Genomic DNA, 20,563 nt, shown 5'->3' with positions numbered 1-20,563 from the left:
GTTGCTTTTGGCATCTTTGTCATGAAATCTTTGCCAGGACCTATGTCCAGAATGGTATTTCCTAGGTTTTCTTCTAGGAGTTTTATAGTTCCAGGTTTTACATTTCAGTATTTAATCCATCTTGAGTTTATTTTTGTATATAGTGTAAAGAAGGTGTCCAATTTCAATCTGCTGCATATGGCTAATCAGTTATCCTAGAGCCATTTATTGAACAGGGATTTCTTTTTCCATTGCTTGTTTTTGTCAACTTTGTCAACTATCAGGTGATTGTAGGTATGGTGCATTATTTCTGGGCTCTCTATTCTGTTCCATTGGTCTGTATGTATGCTTTTGTACCGGTACCATGCTGTTTTGGTTACTCTAGCCTTACAGTTTAATTTGAAGTCAAGTAATGTGATGCCTCCAGCTTTGTTCTGTTTGCTTAGAATTGCCTTGGCTATCTGAGCTGTTTTTGGTTCCATATGAATTTTAAAATAGTTTTTTCTAATAATGTGAAGAATCTCACTGGTAGTTTGATAGAAACAGCATTAAATCTGTAAATAACTGTGAGCAATATGGCCATTTTAACAATATTGATTCTTTCTATCCATGAGCATGAAATATTTGTCCATTTGTGTCAATTCTGATTTCTTTGAGCAGTGTTTTACAATTATTGTTGTAGAGATCTTTCATCTCCCTGATTGATTATCTGTATTCCGAGGTATTTTACTCATTTTGTGGCTATTGTGAATGGGTTTGAGTTCTTGATTTGGCTCTTAGCTTGAATGTTGAGGTAAAGAATGCTACTGGTTTGTGTATATTGACTTTGTATCCTGAAACATTTCTGAAGTTGTTTATCAGTTCTAGGAGCTTTGGGGCAGAGACTATGGGGCTTTCTATGTATAGAATTTTATCACCTGCAAACAGAGACAGTTTTACTTTCTCTCTTATTTGGATGCCTTTTATTTCTTTCTCTTGCATAATTGCTCTGACCAGGACTTCCAATACTATGTAGAACAGGAGTGGTAAGAGAGGGCATCCTTGTCTTATTCTGGTTTTCAAGGGGCATGCTTCTAGCTTTTGCCCATTCTGTATGATATTGGCTAAGAATTTGTCATAGATGGCTCTTATTATTTTAAAATATATTTCTTCAAAGCCTACTGTGTTTAGGGTTTTTAACATGAAGGGATGTTGAATTTTACTGAAAGTCTTTTCTGCATATATTAAGATGACCAAGTAGTTTTTGTCTTTAGTTCTGTTTATGCAATGAATTACGTTTATTGATTTATATATGTGGAACCGACTTTCCATCCCAGGGATAAAGTATACTTGATCATACTGGATTAACTTTTTGATGTGCTGCTGAATTTCGTTTGCTAATATTTTCTTGAGGACTTTTGCATCTATGTTCATTGAAGATATTAGCCTGAAGTTTTTCTTTTCTATTGTATCTCTGCCAGGTTTTGATATCAGGATGATGCTGGATTCCTAGAATGAGTTTGGGAGAAGTTCCTCCTTCTCGGTGTTTTGGAATAATTATAGCAGGAATGTTACCAGCTCTTCTTTATACATCTGACAGAATTTGGCTGTGAATCCATCTGGTCCTGGGATTTTTCTGGTTGGTAGGCTTTTTATTATTGACTCAATTTTGGAATTATTGGTCTGTTCAGGGATCCAATTTCTTCCTGGCTCAGTCTTAAGAGGTTGTATGTTTCCAGTAATTTATCCATTTTTTTCTAGGTTTTCTAGTTTGTATGCATAGACATGTGTTTTTCGTAGTCTCTGAGGATTTTTTTAAATTTCTCTGGGGTTAGTTTTAATGGCCCCTTGTCATTTCTGATTCTATTTATTTGGATCTTTTTTTATTATTCTACCTATCAGTCCATCAATCATATATATATATATATAATATACATATACTTGTATACATATACTTGTATACTTGTATAATATACATATACTTGTATACATATACTTGTATACTTGTATACATAATATACATATACTATATATGTATATTATATATATTATATATTTATATGTATATATTATATATAATATATAATATGTATATTATATATGTATATTATATATAATATATGTATATATGTATATTATATATATTATATGTGTATATTATATATGTTATGTATATTATATATTATATATGTATTATATATTATATATATATAATTTCAAAGAACAAACTTTTGAAATTGTTGATCTTTTGTATTTTTGGCACCTCAATTTTTATTAAGTTTAGTTTTGATTTTCATTATACCTCATCTTCTGCTAGCTTCGAAGTTCATTTTCTGTTGTTTCTATAGTTCCCCTAGGTGTGATGTTAGGTTGTTAATTTGAGATCTAACTTTTTGATGTGTGTGTTTAGTGCTGTATACTTCCCTCTTACGACTGCTTTAGCTGTGTTCCAACGATTCTGGTATGTTGTATTTTTCTTCTCATTACTTTCAAATAACTTTTTGATTTCTGCCTTAATTTCATTATTTACCCAAAAATTATTCAGGAGCATGTTGTTTAATTTCCATGTAATTATTTGGTTTTGAACGATTTTATTGATTCCTATTTTAATTGTGCGGTAGTCTGAGAGTGTGGTTGGTATGATTTCAGTTTTTAATTTTCTGAGTATTTTATGGCTGAGTTTGTGGTCAATTTTAAAGTATGTGCCATGTGCAGATAAGAAAAATATATATTCTGTTGGTTTTAAGTGAAGATTTCAGTAGATGTCTGTTAGGCCCATTTGGTCAAATGTTGAGTTTGGGTCCTGAATATCCTTGTTAGTTTTCTGCCTTGATGGTCTATCTAGTACTGTCAGTAGTGGGTTGAAATCTTCCACTATTATTGCATGGTTATCTAAGTCTCTTTGTAAGAAACATGCTTTATAGATCTTGATGCTCCTCTGTTGGGTGCATATATATTTAGAATAGTTAAGTCTTCTTGTTGAATTGAACCTTTATCATTATGTAATGCTCTTCTTTGTCTTTTGCAATCATTGTTGGTTTCAAGTCTGTTTTGTCTTAAATTAGAATAGCAACCCCTACTTTTTTCTGTTTTTCATTTACTTGGTAGATTTTTCTCCATCCCTGTACTTTGAGCCTATGAGTGTCACTGCAAGTGAGATGGGTCCCTTGTAGAGAGCATACAGTTGGGTCTTACTTCTTTATAAAACTTGCCGCTCTGTGACTTTTAGTTGGGACATTTAGCCCATTTACATTCAAAGTTAATACTCATATGTGCAGGTTTGATGTAGTCATCATGTTGTTGGCTAGTTACTATGCAGACTTCATGGTGTGGTTGCTTTATAGTATTACTCGTCCATGTAATTAAGTGTGTTTGGTGGTGGCTGGTAATAGTCTTTTTCAAATTCAGCACTCCCTCATTGACCTCTTATAAGACAGGTCTAGTGGTAATGAATTCCTTTAACATGTGCTTATCTGAAAAGTATCTTATTTCTCCTTCACTTATGAAGCTTAGTTTGGCTGGATATGAAATTCTTCGTTGGGATTTCTTTACTTTAAGAATGCTTAATAAGGGCTCCAATCTCTTCTGGCTTGTAGGATTTCTGGTGAAAGGCCCACTTTTAGCCTGATAGGGTTCTCTTTGTAAGGGATATGCCCCTTCTCTCTAGCTGCCTTTAACATTTTCTCTTCATTTCAGCCTTGGAGAATCTGCTATTTGTCTTGGGAATGGTTATCTTGTATAGTACCTCACAGGGGCTCTCTGCATTTCCAGGATTTGAATTTTGGCCTCTCTAGCAAGATTGGGGAAATTTTCATTGGTGATATTCTCAAATATGTTTTCCAAGTTGTTTACTTTCTCTTCCTCTCTTTCAGGGAAGGCAGTGTATCATACATTTGGCATCTTCACATAATCCCATATTCTTGGAGGTTTTGTTGATTATTCTTTATTGTTTTTTCTTTATTTTTGTCTGACTGGGTTATTTTGGAGAACCAGCCTTCAAACTCTGAGATTCTTTCCTTAACTTGGCCTACTCTGCTGTTAATACTTGCGATTGTATTATGGAATGCTTAAAGTGAGTTTCTCAGCTCTATCAAGTCAGTTTGGTTATTTTTTAAAATATCCATTTCACCTTTCTTCTCCTATATTCTTTTATGGTATTTTTTAATTTCTTGGATTGGATTTTGACTTTCTCCTGAGTGTCAATGATCTTCATTCCTATCCATATTATGAATTCTATTTCTGGCATTTTAGCCATTTCAGCCTCGTTAGGAACCATTGCTAGGGAAATGGTGTGGTTATTTGGAGGTAAGAAGATATTCTGGCTTTTGAGTTGCCAGAGTTCTTACACTGGTTCTTTCTCACCTGTGCTGACTGATTATTCTTCTATATTTGAAGTTGCTGTTGTTTGGATGTTTTTATATTTTGGAGTTTTTTTAAATGTGTGTTTTTGTTTGTTTGTATGTTTGTTTTTTGCTTTTATCTTCTTTGATGCCCTTGGGGTTTTGATTCTGGTATAACATAGGTTGAGTCGCTGGCTTTGATTCTGGCTTGCTCCTGGGTCTTGGCTGTCTCCATGCCCACATTTCTTTTGTTGAATGTTTTGGTCCACAGGGCTCCCTCAGGTAGAAGCTGCAATTGGCAGACAGGCCATATTCTTGCCAGGTTGGCCCTAATTCTCTGTTTGAGTGCTTACCAGGGAAACGCGAGATTACATCTGCCCGTAAAGTTCAGGCTCAAGTGGGAATGCTGAGATACAGGCTCCAGCAAATGTTGCCTGCCTGGCTACCAATGGTTGGGGTAAATAGGGTCACCTGCTCTGCTGTCTGGGCATTTCCTAGGACAACAGAAATCTGCATTCACTGGCTGAGTTCACACAGAATTAGGACCACAGAGCTGGAAGCTCTAGTAGTAAGCCTAGCCTGCCTGACTATTAGTGGTGGGAGTGGCTGGGTCACCAGTAGTAGCCAGGCAAGCTAGACTTACTACAGCTCAGGTGTTTCTGGGGAAAACAGGAGGCTGTGTCCTCTGGCTGAGTTCATACATAAGTGGGACTGCTGAGCTGGAAGCTCAAGCATGTGTTGCCTGCTTGGCCACCAATGGTGGGGGTAGGTTAGGTCACCCGCCCTGCCATCCAGATGCTTCCCAAGACAACAGGAGGATGCAGCTGTCAGATGAGTTGAGGCTGAAGCAGGATCACTAGGCTGGAAGCTAGCACCAAGTCCCATTAGGTGAGGGAGATGGAGCAAATTTACTTCTCCCAGGTACCATGACTGTGTCCTTTACTATGGCTATGTCACTGGTGCTGGTGATCTCTGGGGACCAAGGCTGTAGAGGGCCCCTTTGACTCAAGAGTTGCCCCCAAAAAACATCCAGATGGCTCTCTGCTCCAGTCTAGAAGGGTGGTGTGGGGTGTCCTGGGGCCAGGTGAATTCTCCTGCTCCCAGTCTTGCACAGGTCTCTGTGGAGAGTGTGAATACCCAGGAATCTGTCACTCACTCAACCTTTCCCATGTTGGAGAGGTTCTCCTGGCTTCATGCTGAGCCCAGAAAGGATGTTGTCCAGCGTCACTCCTCTCTGTTCTTTGTGTCTCCCTGCTTTCTTGATGGATCCTCACAGGGTCTCTCAGATAATTGGCCTGTAGGGTCAGTGTTCACCAGCCCTCTCATTTCCTCTTCATGACAGTGATGTATATAAGCTGCTTCTAGTCTGCCACCTTTGTCCCAACATTTTGTATTCCTACTAATAATGCATGGGAGTTCCACTTGCTCTACAAAGTTGCTTGCACTTGGAAGAGTCAGTATTTTCTTACCTTAGCCATTTTAATAGATATGTAGTATTATCTCATCATAGCATAATTTGATTTTGTATCTCGCTAATGGCTGATGATGGTGAAGTATTTTCATGGGCTTAATTGCCTTCCATATATCATCCTTTACAGAGGTGTCTGTTTAAGTCTTTTGCATATTTTTAAAAATTGGGTTATATGTTTTCTTATTGTTGAATTTTGTGTGGATATTTCATTTTATCTTATTTTGAATTTCATATGTCTCATATGTCTGTCTAGTGTTATTGCAACCAATAGGTAGATAAGTTATTAATATTGATGGTCCTAATTTAAGATGACCAGAAAACAGCTAAGAAAAGGGAAACATGATATGCTGCAGTTAGCAGAAGATTAATATGTTTCCGGCACTTCAATTGGTCCTGAAAAAAATAAAAATAAAAATAAAAAAAACAAGAAAGCAAGAATACATGGTGTAATAAGGCAAATGAAGCAAATGTTCTCTTATTCATTCTGAAAAATTAATTGCCCATGTTAAGAAAACGAAAAAAAAAATACATTCTATGAGCTTGATTTTGGCATGGGAAAGAAACATTTTAAGTACATCAGTATAATTTCAAATTTAGTCAGAAAAAAAGGTGCTTTATGCCAGAGGCTTACAACATTTAGTATGCAGATATCACAAGAAAAAAAGTTTTTAGATATATAGGGGTTGCAGAAAGATCTTAACTCTTTACATAAAAAATTGCAAATAATTTTTTATTATAAACTGACAATTTATAATTATATAAATGTATGGGGTATGAAGTAATGTTATAATTTATGAGTACAATGTGGAACAGTTAAATCAAACTAGTTAATATATCTGTTACCTCAAATACTTATACTCTGTGATCTCAAGAATGCTATATATGACTAAAGCTGGGCTGCTGCACAAGCCAGGTGTGGCCTGGATGTGCCATGTGAGCAGGCCACCTCTTGTGGCAGGAAACATGCCCAAGCAAGGCCCAGGTGGGGGTGTTGTCAGCTAGAGGTTCTCAGTTGGCAAAGCGACTGAGAATAATCCTGTGTCAAAAATATATACAAACTCTGCATCTGATAAGGGGTTAATATCTAAAATATATAAGAAACTCAAACAACTCAATAGTAAATAAACATAACCTGGTTAAAAGATGGGCAAAAGACCTGTATACACAGCTCTCGAAAGAAAGACATACAAGTGACCAAGAGGTACATTTAAAACAAAAGCTCAACCTCACTGACCATCACAGGGAAATGAAAATTAAAACCACAATGAGTTATCACCTCATATGTGTTAGAATGGCTGTTTCAAAACACCAAAAGATGACAAGTGTTGATGATGTGAAGAAAAGGGAAACTTTGCACACTGTTGGTGGGAACATAAACTGGTACACCCATTATAGAAACAATGCAGAAGTTCCTCAATAACATAAAAGTAGAATTATCATAGGATCCAGCAATTCCACTATTGGGTATATACCTAAAGAAAATGACATCAGTAAGTTGCAGAGATATCTGCATTCCCATATTTATTGCAGCACTATTCACAATAGCCAAAACATGGAATCAACCTAGTATCCATCAACAGATGAATGGATAAATAAAATATGGAATGTACACAGAATGAAATACTATTAAGTTATTAAGGAAAAGGATATGCTCTACTTTGTGACTACATAGAAGAACCTGGGGGACGTTATGTTAAGTGAAATACACCAAATCAGGCACAGAAAGACAAATAAAACAACATCTCGATTATACGTGGAATCTAAAAAAGTTGATCTCATAGAAGAGTAGAATAGTGATTACCAGGAATGGCTGGAGATGGAGGAGGTTAGAGGGATGTTTATCAAAGAATATAAAATTTCAGTTAAATAAGAGAAATAAGTTCAAGAAATGTATTGTAAAACAGGTTGACTATAGTTAATAATATATTGTTCTTGGAAAATGCTGAGTGGTTTTAAAGTGTTCTCACCACAAAACTGATAATTATGTGAGGTAATGCATATGTTAATTAGCTACATTTAGTCATTCTACAGTATATACATATACCTCAAAACGTCATGTTATATGCAGTAAATACATACAATTTTACCTGTCATTTAAAAAATGAGCAGTAAATAAAATTAAATCTCGGAAATGTTCAGAATTTAGGAAAGAATTAGAAATAAAAAGAAAAATAATTCATAAAATGACTTCAAAAAGAAGAACGCAAAATTGAATAAATACACTTTTATTTAAGAAAAAAGGTCTAAGGTGAAAAACAGGACTTTTTTTAAGTTGCAAAGAAAAACAGAAATGGCTTGAGAAAGAATGGTAAATATTTAAGAGTCCCTAAAGATGAAAGCCAATTCCATGCAAAGAAATGGCAAAAGACAAAAACTATCATTCCAGAAGTTTTCTAAAATCAAAAATGATTTTATAAGCATACCATGTACTTAAGAATATCAGCAAGACATATTCCAGTACAATTCCTAGACTTAAAAAACAAACGAACAAAAATCTTTGGTTATCTAGGAAAAAAGAGAGTGCACGACATATTAGAGCCTCACATTATCATCTTATTTTTCAGCACTATGATTTATGGCAAAATAAAATGGAAATGCTGACTGAAGAAAAGGCTGAAGAAAAGAAAATATAAGCAAGATTATATCCAGCAAAACTAACTTAACAACAAAGAATAATTATTTTTCTCACAAGAACTTCCTGAGGAATCTATTTGAGAAAGAACTTCAGATAACCAAAATGATTAGACAGACACTGAAATAAGCACTGATGTTGATTATCAAATACATAATTTCTTTCTGAACTAAGACTAAATATAGGCAAAATGTACAGTGGATGATAATCTTAAAAACTGGCAAATAAGATAAATAATCCTGCTTTTCTTATAGGAATAGTATTACTTGGGAACCAAATAGTAGATAAGGTAAATCATGTATTTATAATAGTTTTTCAATTACTAAATTTCGAAAGAATTTATATAATTAGAATGTGACTAATTTACAACTCCAAATAATTAACAGTTCTAAGAGTAATCACCAATAATTTTAGAATGATAAAACGTGGAACTACTTGCCCTATTAATGAAAGAACACACTACTTCCTTTAGTCTTGCCAAAGGGATCAGACATGAACTTGATATGCTTCTGGGCCTGTTAGTTTGCAGGAAATACAGAGGGCAGAATAACAAGTAGAAGTGCACCAAGAATATTCAGTCTACAAAATCCAAACCATGGAAAACTCTGCAGGTCAAAATGTGTTGGGGTCTTCAACATGTTTTTAAAAAAAAAGCAAATGCAAGACACCAGAGAAACTTACAGATTGCAAGAGACTTAAAAGATATGGAAATGGCTTTGTATTTGATTTATATTGATCAACAAGACTGAACTAGTATCGGGGAATGAAGACTTGGGTTATAAAATCAATAAAGACACAAAGAAGTGATTGCTACAAAATCCAGAAATAGTTGCTATTTATGAAAATTGAGGGGTATGATTGGGATGGAGCACAAGGAGGCTTCCTGGGGTGCCCCTTTATAAAGGTCTTCAACTTAAACTAACTGATTCCATTATACATGTTCTGTGTGATATTTCCATATTTGCAATTTAGTATAAAATTAAAAAGCATAATCAAACTAATTTAAATTGACCTAATCTTTTACTATATGATTGTATATTTTATCACTCTGAATCCCTATTATACATTTACATTATTTCTTCTTTCTGCTATATAATGTCGTAATAAACAAAATTTAGTTAAACCTTTGTGTACAACCTTAACGTTGTCTTTAGAATAAATCCTAGAAAGGTAATTGCTAGATCAGATGGTCTGTAGAGTTTATGGCTTTTGATATACATAGCCAAAATATCCTTCAGACAAATGGTTATTTTACAGGCTACCACATCCTCTCACCTCACCTGCTATCTTGATTATATTTCTGCAAGTTTGATTCTTAAAACATTCTAATTTTAAAGCATTAAAAACATTACTGAGTTTCAGTTACATGGATAGAAATGTCCATTTATGAAAAAGCGGCTTGGGATAAATCCAATAATACATGTTAGGTGCATCCATTTGTGTTATTACTGCTATTTGTATTAATTCAGAGTGTAACAAAAACTTCAACAATGATATATACAAGAAAATCATTAAATCTATTTTCATTTCAAACACTTAGAATAAAATGTACTATCTGCTATTTAGGTCAATTGCAACTATCATGCTAAATGGACCAACATAAGAGACAAAGTAACCATAATTCATATTTTAATAGACTTGTCTCTACAATGTCAAAATGGCGTTATGTGAATGCATTGCTCCAGGAAAATAGGGAATGAAACAAACAGCTTTTTTTCATTGTTCCTGGAGCCTAATACCCATATTGCTGGCAACTGTTTGTTTAAATGGTTTTAAAATCAACACTTAATTTTTATGGGTCAGGGGCAACTTTGCCTTTCAATACTCTTAGAAACTAAATTTTAGTTTGTAATAGGACTGCATAGGACTGCAAGTTAGAAGCACACTGGAAATTAACCCTTTAAATACCGGTGCGTGTTGGGAGAAGGTGGTGTATGTGTGTCTGTTTCTGCCCATAAACTTCAGGCAGAACGGCTCTGACAATTGTATTACTATTGTTTCAGTTGGATTCTAATCCATCCACAGGACAACACCTCCACCTTTACCATGTCCTGCTGTTCCTCTTCAGCATGGGTGTGTTTGGTAGATGTTGCTTTGTCTCCTGCCAAGTTCAGCCATGCACACTAGACAGTACCACTATTCTGGCCACAGATATCTCTTCTGATCAGTAACTCTAATTTTGCTAAACACACTACTACTACTGCTGCTTAGTACCACTCTGCCATGTCAAGATGTCTCTGCTTGATACCATGGTTGTCTTCTGTAAGGCATTCTTGCCATACATGTACTTCTTGCAACACTGAAATTGCCTGGTGCTCTGTACATTGTGGTGAAATGGGTAAGAACATCTCTTTCTATTTGTATCACACTTGTTAAGGAGGTTATTGACACCATTCTGCTCATAGCTTACTCTTTTATTTTTTTATATAACAGACTTTCTAGCTTGTACCTGCATGCCTTTATTCTTCTAATGTACACCCACTGTTGGAAAGTGAAGAGTAGATGCAGTGACCCCACCAGAGTTGACTCAGAATCTCTCTTCTCCAAATCACCAAAATCATTGAGGCACACTATAAAATGAATTATCTCCTAAGTGGGTTATCAATGTTGCCTATAAGTAAGCTTCTTTTGGCTTCTTACCAATTATTCAGACACGTACAGATAGGCCTGATCCGCAGAAATGAACATGGCATAGCCTCAAGCTGAGACTTCTGCTACAAGTTATTAATAATTTAGCAACAGCTCGAGTAGGGTAAGGAATGGATTAACTGAATTTAGCTGAGCCACCTTTCTCATCGCCCACCAGTCAAGCTCTCCTTTCCACCATGTTGTCTTGGCCCTGTGCAAATCCCTCTCCAAGTTCAGACTAGATCTGACATTTTCACACTTAGTGATTGTAGAGAGCTTGCTCCAGCCTCTGGAGAAGAATTAGAACAACTATTACCAGTTTGAACAAATAACCAAATGAATAAAATATTTTTTTCATGCTATTTTAAAAACTCTAGAAAATTTGCTACCTACCAATACCTCCAAGACATTTTGACTGTTTCTCATTTACGTGTTCATTTTAGTTAATAGCCAGTTACTAATTAGAAAGTATATTATATATTTTCCTGACTCCTTTTTATCTTTAAATCTGAAAGACAAGAACTGGGACAAACAGCTATTAAATTTAGAAAAATAAGTTATCCCTTGGTTACATGGTTTCAAGTTGCCATATGTGTCATTAACATTTTCCTATCAGGAAATTCCAAGTCTCTTTAAGATTGTCCCTCTTATCCTCTTCTCTATTTCTAATCCAACTCTTCCTCTCTGTTCCTTTGCTGCTTATAAATTTTAAGTATATTTTGGCAGATATCTCTCCCAACTATTTCAAATGCTTTTACTTGGATCCAGTTTTTTCAACAAATGATTATTATCAGCAATTTTCTAAAGGCTTACTCTTCTTATACACTAAATTTAAATCATAAGCAAGCCTAGTTTTGAATAAGTAAATAGCTTTCTCCATCAGGAAATATTAATCATTACTCTTTTGTTTCAAGGTATTAGAAAACCCAATTCCGGCCAGGCGCGGTGGTTCATGCCTGTAATCCCAGCACTTTGGGAGGCCATGGTGGGTGGATCATTTGAAGTTAGGAGTTCAAGACCAGCCTGACCAATATGGTGAAACCTCACCTCTACTAAAAATATAAAAATTAGGTGGGCATGGGGGTAGGCGCCTGTAGTCTCAGCTATCAGGAGGCTGAGGCAGGAGAATCGCTTGAGCCTGGAAGGCAGAGGTGCAGTGAGCCAAGATCACGCCACTGCACTCCAGCCTGGGCAACAGAGCCAGACTCTGTCTCCAAAAAAGAAAAGAAAAGAAAAGGAGAGGAAAACAGAGGGGACCAGAGGGGAGGAGAGGGGGGAAAAGAAAACCCAATTCAAATTGAGTTAATCATGATGGAGAGGGAGTAAGAGAGAGAGATTAAGATTATCGCCTCACATCTCTGGAAAGTCAAGGTTATATCAGTGAATGAAATGGCTGGATTCAGGAGCTACAATTCCTTGCTCTGTTTTCTTCATGGTGGCTTCATTTATGGGTAGGTGTTTTTTTTGTTTTTTTTTGTTGTTTTTTTTTTTTTGAGACGGAGTCTCGCTCTGTCGCCCAGGCTGGAGTGCAGTGGCGCAATCTCGGCTCACTGCAAGCTCCGCCTCCCGGGTTCATGCCATTCTCCTGCCTCAGCCTCTCCGAGTAGCTGGGACTACAGGCACCCGCCACCACGCCCGGCTAATTTTTTTTGTATTTTTAGTAGAGACGGGGTTTCACCATGGTCTCGATCTCCTGACCTCGTGATCCGCCCGCCTCGGCCTCCCAAAGTGCTGGGATTACAAGCGTGAGCCACCGCGCCCAGCCTTTTTTTTTTTTTCTTACAGCAAGAAGACTGCCAGATGTTCCAGGCTTTCATCCAATCCTCCTGGAAGCTCCTATGGAAAGCATGTGTTTCCTTCATTAATATTCTAACAGTTGGCTAAGAATTGAGTCTCATCACTCTAACTGATAACAGGACCATCACTGTAACCATAAAAGTATAATAACCTAATGGGCAGAGACTGATTCATGTGTCTACGTAGGAAGAGGTAATTCTTCAGAGAATATCAGAATGTTGTTACCAAAAGAGAGAGATCAATGCTAGGTGACAAAAACAACACATATTCACTGTAGAATATACTTGGTATCTCCATGTGACTGCTTCATGGGGGAAGGAAATGAATGGTAAAATATATAATTAGGCTGCATGGCAGTACTCTTCACCATCTATAATGATTCATTCATGAATAATCAGCCTAGTCAAAGAAATCTGCTGAGCAGTGTTTAATAATAGTGCTGTTATACAGGTAAGCAGAATTAGTTCTTGAAACACTCTTCTCACTCTATGGTATCCTGGTTCATTTCTGATCATCCTGTTACTGGCTTTCTTTCACCGTTGGCACATTTGCTACCAATTATTGGGGCAAAACCCAGTGACTTCATTCTTCTCTTTTGCTCAAGTTATTGAACCTGTGTTTTCTCCCCATATTCCAACATGTATTCTCTCTCATGATACAGCATGCTCTTGAGCTAATCACTTATTTAAGAACTAATATCTAGTCACAGCACCAGCCTCTCACAGATGAATATTGATCTTACAATCATCCTTACTGGCAAGTGGCCCATTCATTTTTATACACCATTCTACTGATGGGGAAACATTAGGCACTTGTGTTAAAGTATCTAGAATAATTTCTTGGCCAAGAGGACTGAAGTTTAAGTCTGGTAGGGGTAGGTAGAGGTCCCAGTTCTGTAACTTATCAAAAAGTCAAGCATTTCTCATTTATCCTTTTACACTTTTGTAGGCAATCCAATCCTAAAGCATGCCTATCATGTGGATAAATATCTATGTCTAATAAGTGGTCTAGGGCAATAATTGTCATTTGGGAACTAGGGGCTTGGCAATGGGTGATGTGTCTGAATTATAGGAAGAGTTCCCCTCCACACCACAATCCTCATATCAAGGTTGTAAGACCCTGATATTGAACAGTGTTACCCAAACATGAAATATTTATCTGGAGCAGATTCCAATATCCAATTTCTATACTCCAGCCAAAATATAATCAATCAAAATCTCTGGGTAGAGGCCCAGATACTGGTATTTTTTAAAAGCTTCCTAGATGATTCTGAAGATCAGCCAGGTTTGGGAATTACTAGGATATAGCATCTGGTCTCAAAGCAAAAAGAGAATTAGAACTCAGCAAGCATATGCTCCAATTGTACAGGCAGTTGCTTATCACCCCTTTTTTTGCTTTGAATCAAAAATAACTCAAGCGTTTCTTTATTTGGGGTTTGAGCAGAATACATCAGCAGAGCACCCACCCTGCAGAAACAACACATTCAAAGGTCCTTCATGGATGGATAAACTTTAATAGGAAAGCTGTTCTCCATGCAGGTGACCAGCTGGGTAAACCTGCCACCACACCACTTTACCAATTATCACTATGCCCTATTTAAAAAGTCAGGCCAGGTCACTTTGCCACTTGAATGAGGCAGTAAAATCCCTCATGCTGTGTGTATTAATTCCACTTAGCTGTTCTTGGTTATATACAAAAGCCAAGATAATTAAAAAAAAACAGGATAGCCCATTCAATATATAAAAAAAAGTCAAGCAAATCAGGCTCTTTATGTGATGTGGATTAAGCCACTGGCATATATTTTTATTTTTCCCGTTTTTGTTTTAGTTATGCACAGTCTCTGAGACATAAAAACATTTTTTATAACTTGAAAAATAACTGAACATACATAAATGTACATTTAATTAAGTAATAAAAATTTAATTTATACATAAAAAGATATTTCTCTGTGTATTTGCAAAGTGTATGTACACAGTGAAGCATATAAGGCCTCTTACCACCTGGAGTTGTTCCTTATTGCCTCTCTGCCACTTGACTTGGTCCTATGGCAGCTTCAGCACCTACAGACAGTCTTTAGCCACTGAGATCTATTCCAGCTCTGCCCTACTCCACCTACAATTCAGACTTAGCTGCTGGCAATTTTTTCAACAAGCTTCTGAAGCCTCAGTTTTCATCAACACTGAAACTCTTATTTAGAGATATGTTTAAAACAGCAAGGCAATCAAGAGCCCAATTCTTTACATCTCTATCAACTATAATACCTCCCAAACTGTAATAATCTCCTCTATTCTTATTCCCACTCTGCTCAATGCTATCCATCCCTTATTCTGTGCACTGTGGAATCTTAGCTCCTCTCTAAATTATTTATTCCTTTGTTGGCCTTAACTAAAACCAGGCTTTCTCTGGAAAACTCAGCTCCCCCAGGAGGTATCTCCAATAAAACCATTCTCTCACTGTCCATGGACCTCCAAATCAAAAAATGAAATAGAGTCCCCCTTATTCTCTAGACCTGTTTCTATGATTCCTCTTCTACCTTCCTTTAAATATAAGATTTTATAGTTTCATTGAGCAATACTGGTCCCTTCTTATTTCTGATATTTACAAACTTGTGGTCACTCCTCCATATTCTTTAAACACTTATATACCATGATTCATTCCATGTATCCACATCTTAATTCTGCCATCAATATGAGTGATTTCAAAGTCCATAAGAACACATACTGACTTGATAATTGTTTGACCTCAAACCTAATGGTCTCCATTCAAGCCCCTCTTCAGTTTGGTCATCTATTCCTGGCATCAACTAAAATGGTTCTATCTTTGTAATATTGACCTTTAATAATTATTCGAATTTCATTGAATCTTTTGGTGCTTTGTCCATCCTGTCACTTTCACTCTTAAACTTTGACTTCATTGAAATTTCTACTTCATTGTTCCTATTATCTTTCAACATTATATTATGTCCATCATGGGACACCTTTCATAATTAATCTAGATTTGATGCTTGATCTTCTGAAAAAAAATTTATAAACTTGGATATTCTCATACTCTTTTGCATCAGCCTAGCAAAACCCCAACACTGAAATAATTCTGAAGCCTAACTCCTCCAATTGTAATACTTAGTAAAGATGAAAAAATACACAGCTATGAAGGCTTGTGTCATTACAAATTCATGGTGACCAACCTCTAGCTGAGCACTCAGAAATGCCCAGTAATCATTTATTTTCTACTTGTTCATCAGCGTATCCTACAGACTGCAATTCTATTCCAAGACTTTACAACTCTATTCAAGCCCCTTACTCAACAAAAGGAGACCCTTTCTCAACTGTAATATGGTTTCTGACTTTATGAAAAGACATAGTTGACAAGTATAATCTATAACAATATTCTATCTCCAAAACCTCAAATTATTTTGATACCCAATCATTACATAGTTTCCTTTCTTGGAAAAAGAGGTATCTATTCCCATTTATTAAAGTAATCACTTAATCATTGCCCTTGACCTCATTTTCACCTGCTTCCCCTAGGATTGATATCTATTGATATTCTCTTCTCTTTAAAATAATTAATTCATTTTACCCTACACAAATGTTCAATGGTTTTACATTAAAAAGTAAAAACAATCCCTCATTTGATCTTGCTTCTATTTATGTCAAACTTTCTTGACTGGATAAGCCTCCTGAACCACTCACCCTTTACCCAGGATAAAGGCTTCTTGCCACTAAGTCCTTAGCATCATAAGAAGGTTGAGCTTTCCTACCTACTTTGTACTTCTGATTGACTTCTGCAAATATTTTCTTAGGTTCTGGCTCTTAAACTTTGCCTGTTTTCTTAAGCTTAATATTTCACATATCCCAAACTGATAAGTTGAACTTTGGGTTTTATAATCCACATATTCTGCACAAATAAATTAGTGCTTTTGCTTCCCAGTTGCAACTCTATTGTCTGGAACCTAAGACTCAGAATCCCAGGACCCGCATTCATGCTAAAGGATAGAGCATGTATTACAATCCATTCCTGTATATTACCATCTTCTGAAAATTTTTGCTTTTACCACATTATCACTTTCATTATTTTTCAACCTAGAGCAATCTGGTCTTATCCCCCATGCTCAAGAAAACTGTCCCCAATGATCTGTCAAAATCAATGTGGTCCTAACTTAGTAGGCTTACTAGGGCGAACCACATAAAACTGTCATTTTACAGTTTAAAATATTTGAATATTGTCATTTGGCCTTGCTGATCATACCTTCTTTCTTGAAACTCCCTTAGTCACAGTGAAAATACACTCTACGTCTCCTTTTATTTTTCCCTTATTTTCTTATATCTCCCTTACAGCCTAAATTTGCTCAGCTTTCTTCTAAGCTCACTCTAAATAGTATCCCTTGATGATCTTATGAAACCATGTTTCCAACTGCTATATAAATGTTGAAGAATAAAGAATATTTATATATTTCCCTATCTATGTATGTATGTATCTATCTATATATCTATCAATCACCTCTCTGTCTCTCTCTCTGTCTACCCACCTTTCTCCAGAAGTCACAACTTCCTCACAAATTGTAGTCTAGGAGTCTCTCTCTAATGCCCTAAAGGCATATCCACTTCAAATGTCTAAAAATAAATTCATTATCTTACCAACAAACTATTCTCCCTCCTGAAATTAAGCTTATTTAGTCCACTATCATCCCACATGACACAATAAATATGAGCCATCTTTTACCTCATTTGTCACTCCCTAAATTTAATTAGAAACTAAATATTGCCAACATTGCTTTAGTACTTTTTAATAACTAATACTATTTTTGTCTGAACTAGAGAGGGTATATTAGAAATGGGGAGGAAGAATGGACTTCTTTTCCATTTCTAAATACTCTCTATTTTCTAAGACTCTATTTCCTTAATGTGCTATTATAATCAATATTTTTAAAATAAATATATAGCCCATAATTTCATAATTATAGTCTTAAAATTCAACTTAAGTTTATCTATAGTATATTTTTAAAGTAATGAAAGTACATAAAACATTTTAGAAAGATTCACATCAAGAAGTTGTAATTCATTTCTAAAGAGCTTTTGGCCTATTAAAGATTAGTTTTCCAATGCCTGAACAACTTACCCAAGTTAGGGTTGTCAGTTCAGCAAATAAAAAACAGAACTACCAGTTGATTTTAAATTTCAACTAACAATATTTTTAGTACAATTATGTCACATGTGGTATTTGTCATATACATTACAAAATCCACTGTTTATTTGAAATTCAAATTTAACTGGGCATCCTGGTTTTATCTGACAACTCTAACCCAAGTGAAACCTTTCATTGTCATGATAGCTAATTTATGCATCTCTAATGTGGCATCTATAAATTAGGGAAATAAATCTAAGTATATAAACTCAACATCTATGAAATATACTTCTTTGTAATAAATCTGAATTTCTGCAATGATATTTTCTTACTCAGTGTAGGCAGAATAATTCATTTAAGTCAATTTAGGGTTTTCTCCACTTCTCTCAGTTGCATTAAAGTTCTGGGGTTTGATATAATGCAAAGACATGGTAAGGAGGTCATCTGAGCTAGGTCATCGTTGACTCATGCCTACATCTGTTGAGAGCTCCCTATTCCATGTCTAGACTATACTCATGAGTCACACTGATCACCATTTGCAGGCAGATTACTTTGTGTCTAACTCTCCAGTCAATTCTTTGTCCTTCTTGTGCATAGGGCATCATTTTTCTACTCCTATGCCAAGGTTGATTCATAGAAAACTCAGAAAGACTAGCTATTTCGTTCCACTCTCAAGAACATGGAATTTATTAGACTACTTCCAGCTGAGACCCAGGAGAGCTCTATGTGGCTGACTCAGTCCATTTGCTTAGCTATTCCATACAACTATTACTAATCTAGGTCTTGCTATCTTCCTGTACTTTTCTTAGGAAAGGGGCACAGGTTCTCTCAGCATTTAGGAACCTCTAAAACCACCTGAGTTTCTGTTGTCCCTCTTCCTCCAGACTCATCCCAGAGTTAGAAAAACAGAGTCCTCTTATCAAAATCCTTACATCTTTTCCTCATTTATTTCCCCATCCTTTAGAAATGCAGTTTAGTCTCAAGTACAGTGGGGGGATAATCTGGAAATGTTTCCCTTACTTATCAAATACTCTCTCAAATGTATAGTTTATGCCCTGACTACATCCAGGTTCCTGAGACCAAGATTTTTATATCTAATTTTCCTGTGCTTTCTGAAATTTTAATTATTCTCTGAGAAAATAAGTTTGAATGCAAACCTAAAAGAATATAAAATATTTATAGGACAAAGAGTGTGCAGATAGAAAGAGAAACAGAACAGGACTACATAGCTATATGGATAATATATACATATATATGTAAATATATCATTTTAAAAACATATAAATGGGTATATCCATACATACACCCATAGAATGGTGTATATATGATGTATAAAATGATCTATCTATATATATACATATACACGTGTGTATATGTAATGGTTTTGTGTGTGCATATGTCTAATGATTCTAAAGTAAACCCTCACATTTTTGGGTTATCTTCCAATTAGAGGATAGCATTTGTTGACTGCATTTTTCTGCTTCCAAAGATTTGGAATGCCATGCTCTTGGTGTCTTAATTCCATTAGAGCATGATATAGAGAGTCCGCCTTATTGCTGTGTTCAATGAAGTGGGTAAATTCACCCCAGAGTCATCATAACAGGTCCATGGGTAGTTAACACTCAAGAAAGCACAATGTACTTAACTGGAATAGATGGTAAGCAGTTATATGTAGCTCGTACCATGAGATTATAATATACAAAAATACAAACATGAATACCACAAGAAGAGATTTAAATGATCATGTTTTGTTTTCTCCCATCATATGTTCATCTTCTAACCAACTGAAAATGAAAGAGAGCTGCTGTTTCTGAATTGTATCTAGTTAATATGCATTATTATCCCTCCTATATTTTTCTGTTCCTGGAGTGCAATTCAAACAAAATTGAGCTAGTATGTTGGATGCTTGCCTCACATAACTATTTATGTTAGAAAGTCACAAAATCCCCTGGACTGCCATCTGCACTTTGCAACAACTCTTTCTAATTTCCTTTTACTTGCTCCAAATTTCTTGTGGTAGTCTATTTTTTGTCCCCAAAGTAACTTCTGTAAGAATGTATCGGCATCCAGCCTGCTGCAAGTAATCTTTTGGTTCCCTAAGTGGTGGAAAAACATTTTCTCTAGATTACATGCAGTGTTATGACTACCATCATGTTTAGCTTTTGTTCTAAACTTTGAGTTTATAATAAACATTTTGTTTTAGGATATGTGTAAGAAAAATAATAAAGTAGGAATATTGGGGCACTGGGAACAACAGTGAGAGATGGTGAAGACTAGGGAAGCTCCAGTACTTTTTTAAATAGCTAAAATATTTGATAAATCAATCACTAGCTTTATCATATCCTTGACTCAATTTCATACACTGCTATTTTTAATGTAATTTTGAGTAGGATAATAATTATATGTCTGCATTCTCTTTAAATGATGTGTGGCATATAATTTATAGATATTATACATATAAATTTATACATATTTATCTAGTGAATTATTTAGTGGGCAGGAGATAAAGCATGCTTCGGTAAAATAAAAGCTTTCATCATCACTCTTAATATGAGCCAAAACAAACACTGGCAATCAGAGTATATGGTATAATCTCAGTAAGGAGCGACAACT

Source organism: Hylobates moloch, unplaced genomic scaffold, assembly GCF_009828535.3.
Source record: "Hylobates moloch isolate HMO894 unplaced genomic scaffold, HMol_V3 SCAFFOLD_10, whole genome shotgun sequence".
Classification (NCBI taxonomy): domain Eukaryota; kingdom Metazoa; phylum Chordata; class Mammalia; order Primates; family Hylobatidae; genus Hylobates; species Hylobates moloch.
This window is presented reverse-complemented; position numbering follows the sequence as displayed.